This window comes from Rutilus rutilus, assembly GCF_951802725.1.
Source record: "Rutilus rutilus genome assembly, chromosome: 8".
NCBI classification, from domain to species: Eukaryota; Metazoa; Chordata; class Actinopteri; order Cypriniformes; family Leuciscidae; genus Rutilus; species Rutilus rutilus.
Window position 1 is genome coordinate 41,262,318 of NC_140222.1, and position 5,382 is coordinate 41,267,699.

A 5,382-nucleotide genomic window follows, 5' to 3' on the forward strand; every position below is an offset into this window, starting at 1 on the left:
CCAAGTTTCACTGCATTTAAAAAATGAGAAGCATTGACTTGATAGGGGGTTCAGATTTGTTATCAAGTGTGACTTCTCAACATATGCTAACTTCCTCCTAGTAGATAAATGTAAATGCACACGTCTGGGGTACGGTTTAGTGTTAAGGTTAGAATTAAGATTAAAATTAGTACAATAAGTAACAACATTTGTATTGGCCAGAGTATACAATCGCCAGAAATTTTGCCAAAGTTTTTAAAATATATTTATAATTTATTTAAAATATATCGCATTACTTATAAATAAGCTTTAGATTTTCCTATAGCACATTAAAAAGTCCGATTAGGATCAAATTAATAATGCAAATTGATGTGGCTAGAAACAGTATATAGGAGGAACTCATAGAAACTGAATGGGGGGAAAGGGCAGCTGGATAAAAGGTTTTATTGATATTTCACATTATGTTATAGAAACACATAAAAATTTGAGTTACACACTGAAAATATATACATTTAATTAAAAATAAACATTTATTTGCAGGAAATTGACTTGACAAAACCTGTTTAATGTGTAAAGTGTCAACTTCATTGTACTGTATGTCGAGGATTGCATGTGGACGGACAGAAGTTTTCCATGTCAGATCCTTAGGACAACAATTTTCTTTGTTTCTTCACAGTAATCCTGATGGTCCCAGTAATGTTTGCTGAGAAAAGCTTGGCAAACTGAAATGAAAATTGACAACTTCATATGCATGTTAGGAACAACACATTCCAGGTCCCAGTTTTATGGCAGGGCCCATCTTTTACTGCCACAGCAGAGATTATTATTATATTATATTATATTATATTATATTATATTATATTATATTATATTATATTATATTATTTTTATAAGTAATAATATAATATAAATTTTTATATTATATTTCAAAAAGTTTTTCTCAATCTTTTCCACTGGCCGAATTGTATTTTTAATTGATATTTTTAATGGAAACAGATAGGCCTTGGGCATTATTTGCACGAAACTTTTTTCTCAGACAATCTGGTATTATCATGATAAGCAGTTATCTCTGTGGTTAAAACATTAAAACACAGCACGCCACAGGAAAAGTGTTCAAAAACACCGCATCCACAACAAATATTTCTATTGACTGAATTTGAATATAAAAATGTTGTAACTTCTCAGTAATGATTTCATGTTTAAGTGCTTAACTCCATTAATTTGAATGGCATATTTAATCTAAATGTTTATATCAGAAGTAAAACATAGTTTAAATCATTATTTTATTTATTTAAACTGTTATTTGCGTCAGTTTCGCTAGACGGCCCAACGGACATAGAAGGGATGGATATTTGCTTCAAGTGACAGGCTTGGTGAGTGAAATTATATTTGTATTATCTTTCTGTATATGTTAAATTTTCTTTAGATTTTCTGTCTAAAAGTGACCAAAAAGACACTTAACTCCAACTCACCATCGGTGTCGCCAATTCCCTTTGTCTCCAAAATGTACGTACGCACGGCTCAAAGTTTGCTTAAAGGTGCGCACGTTCTCCCCTCAAGTTTGTTTTTTATAGATCACAACCTTTGCGTGGGAACTGGCGTACGTACGTTTCCAGCCCCGTTTTGTGCGTACGCACGCTTTATAAATGAGACCCCTGGTGTGCCTCCAGGAACAGGGTTGGGAAACACTGATCTAAAGCACTCAGTTAGAGCAGTGTCTTTAAAGTATTAAACCGTCAAACATTTCAGTATTTAAAGTTTGTTAACTTTCTCTGCTGATTTCTAAAAATGTATATTTTAGGTCTGTTGACAGTGGATCTTGACATTTGTCTGACCGTGGTATAAGTTTCACTGTTTGTTGATCTTTCATTTAACAAAAACCTGACTTGGTAAAAAGTTTGATAAGTTTGGGTTTTGAGAGATCTCTTTCTATTCCAACCATAATGCAAAGTCTGCCCAAAGTTGGAGTTTGATGTAAAGACAACATTAGGTTTTGACATCAGATCAAAATGTACGTTGATGTACATTGGACCTTGACGTCATACAAAAATTAGGTTTAGACGTCAACGCAATTTTCTCTTTCAACCAATATTCGACATCTGTCCAATGTTGGCGCTTGACGTCAAACAAATGTTGGGTTTACACGCCAACCGGGTTTTCATTCTTAACCAAAATTTGACATCTGTCCAACATTGGAGTCCAACATCTTCCTGATGTTACATTGACGTCCAGTGCCCGCTGGCGTAATGTCAATGTGTCATGCAAAGAAAAGGGATTAATTCAAAATAGTCTCACATAGTCAGATAGTATCACATATACTTTATAATCAAAGTATCATAACAGTGTAGTTTTACCTCATCGTTTGACATGCCTGTGAATTGCAGAGCTTGTGTGAACATATCCACATCTTTCTCTATGATGACATGTATTTTCCAGCATTTTTTTGTGTGTTTATTTTGTTATTAAGAGAAAAGCGCACAGCACATATGATATTTACATATCCATCTAAACGTCGCTCTCAGCAGCGTGGACAGTGTAAGGCTGTTCGTTAACAGTACATCACTGCAAAGGTATTCCCAATTTCTTTTTTCTTCTAAGCAAAGAACGAAAAAGAACTTTGTTGTGACTATATTGGGGTATTGAATCACATTCAGTCTCTTGTAAATTATGTGTGCAGGAGTGTGAGCAATAAGTTGCTGGGTGCAGTTCACTTAATGGCCACCGGTGCGCTAATAACAAGGGGTTTCTGAATTCTATATAACCCCTTTAAAAGAGAGAGTTAAGGGGTTATGAGAATTGTTGTTTCCTTCATGCCATGAATACAATACATTTCAATTGTAATTGCTTGCTGGATATATTTTTGTTCTTAATAAAAAAATGTAACTCAACAGAAAGTATTTTTTTTTAATTTGACAGAATAGTTAAAAGACAAAATATTAGCTTACCTTGTCAATATATGTAATGATCTCATCATCGCTCAGGTCAACAAAGGATCTCATTTTAAAAGTTGCATAAGCAGATGCTGTCATATCTATAAAATTCACATTAGATTCATATCAGCATAGGTGAATAGAACTTTAATAAGAAAATATTGGTGGTGAATAATAAAAACGGCATAAACAGATAAAATTAATTTTGCTTACTTTGGGGAAGAACTTCTGTAGATGAAGATGTTGACTGAGATGTGGATGTTGGCGCAATTGTTGTTGACTGAGTGGTAGATGTTGGTGCAGTTGTTGTTGACTGAGTGGTAGATGTTAGTGCAGTTGTAGTTGTTGTTGTTGTAGTTGTTGACTGAGTAGTAGATGTTGGTGCAGTTGTTGTTGACTGAGTGGTAGATGTTGGTGCAGTTGTTGTTGACTGAGTGGTAGATGTTGGTGCAGTTGTTGTTGTTGTTAGAGTAGTTGTTGTTGATTGAGTGGTAGATGTTGGCGCAATTGTTGTTGACAGAGTGGTAGATGTTAGTGCAGTTGTTGTTGTTGTAGTTGTTGACTGAGTAGTAGATGTTGGTGCAGTTGTTGTTGACTGAGTGGTAGATGTTGGTGCAGTTGTTGTTGACTGAGTGGTAGATGTTGGTGCAGTTGTTGTTGTTAGAGTAGTTGTTGTCGGTTCAGGTGTAGATGTGGGTTCAGTTGTTGTTGTGTGAACTACCGTTGTTGATTCAGCTGTTGTTGTTGGTTCAGGTGTAGATGTGGGTTCAGTTGTTGTTGTGTGAACTACTGTTGTTGATTCAGCTGTTGTTGTCGGTTCAGGTGTAGATGTGGGTTCAGTTGTTTTTGTTGTTGTGTGAACTACCGTTGTTGATTCAGGTGTTGTTGTCGGTTCAGGTGTAGATGTGGGTTCAGTTGTTGTTGTGTGAACTACCGTTGTTGATTCAATTGTTGTTGTTGGTTCAGGTGTAGATGTGGGTTCAGTTGTTGTTGTGTGAACTACCGTTGTTGATTCAGCTGTTGTTGTTGGTTCAGGTGTAGATGTGGGTTTAGTTGTTGTTGTGTGAACTACCGTTGTTGATTCAGCTGTTGTTGTTGGTCCAGGTGTAGATGTGGGTTCAGATGTTGTTGTGTGAACTACCGTTGTTGATTCAACTGTTGTTGTTGGTTCAGGTGTAGATGTGGGTTCAGTTGTTGTTGTGTGAACTACCGTTGTTGATTCAGCTGTTGTTGTTGGTTCAGGTGTAGATGTGGGTTCAGTTGTTGTTGTGTGAACTACCGTTGTTGATTCAGCTGTTGTTGTCGGTTCAGGTGTAGATGTGGGTTCAGTTGTTGTTGTTGTTGTGTGAACTACCGTTGTTGATTCAGGTGTTGTTGTCGGTTCAGGTGTAGATGTGGGTTCAGTTGTTGTTGTGTGAACTACCGTTGTTGATTCAGCTGTTGTTGTTGGTTCAGGTGTAGATGTGGGTTCAGTTGTTGTTGTGTGAACTACAGTTGTTGATTCAGCTGTTGTTGTTGGTTCAGGTGTAGATGTGGGTTCAGTTGTTGTTGTGTGAACTACAGTTGTGGATTCAGCTGTTGTTGTTGGTTCAGATGTAGATGTGGGTTCAGTTGTTGTTGTGTGAACTACCGTTGTTGATTCAGCTGTTGTTGTTGGTTCAGGTGTAGATGTGGGTTCAGTTGTTGTTGGTTGAACTACCGTTGTTGATTCAGCTGTTGTTGTCGGTTCAGGTGTAGATGTGGGTTCAGTTGTTGTTGTGTGAACTACCGTTGTTGATTCAGCTGTTGTTGTCGTCGGTTCAGGTGTAGATGTGGGTTCAGTTGTTGTTGTGTGAACTACCGTTGTTGATTCAGGTGTTGTTGTCGGTTCAGGTGTAGATGTGGGTTCAGTTGTTGTTGTGTGAACTACCGTTGTTGATTCAACTGTTGTTGTTGGTTCAGGTGTAGATGTGGGTTCAGTTGTTGTTGTGTGAACTACCGTTGTTGATTCAGCTGTTGTTGTTGGTTCAGGTGTAGATGTGGGTTCAGTTGTTGTTGGTTGAACTACCGTTGTTGATTCATGTGTTGGTTCAGGTGTAGATGTGGGTTCAGTTGTTGTTGTGTGAACTACCGTTGTTGATTCAGCTGTTGTTGTTGGTCCAGGTGTAGATGTGGGTTCAGTTGTTGTTGTGTGAACTACCGTTGTTGATTCAGCTGTTGTTGTTGGTCCAGGTGTAGATGTGGGTTCAGTTGTTGTTGTGTGAACTACCGTTGTTGATTCAGTTGTTGTTGTTGGTTCAGGTGTTGATGTGGGTTCAGTTGTTGTTGTGTGAACTACCGTTGTTGATTCAGGTGTTGTTGTCGATTCAGGTGTAGATGTGGGTTCAGTTGTTGTTGTGTGAACTACCGTTGTTGATTCAGCTGTTGTTGTCGGTTCAGGTGTAGATGTGGGTTCAGTTGTTGTTGTGTGAACTACCGTTGTTGATTCAGCTGT

General features: G+C 37.6%; 1 long non-coding RNA gene across 1 annotated transcript; it reads right to left on the reverse strand.

Moving 5' to 3' along the window:
- Positions 1-393: 393 nt before the first annotated feature.
- Positions 394-4,633, reverse strand: LOC311295675. The gene is made up of 3 exons (XR_014628362.1): positions 3,123-4,633; positions 2,925-3,010; positions 394-701 (listed from the first exon to the last, which is right to left on the reverse strand). It is a non-coding gene; the product is annotated as an uncharacterized lncRNA (long non-coding RNA).
- Between the last annotated feature and the right edge of the window lie 749 nt (positions 4,634-5,382).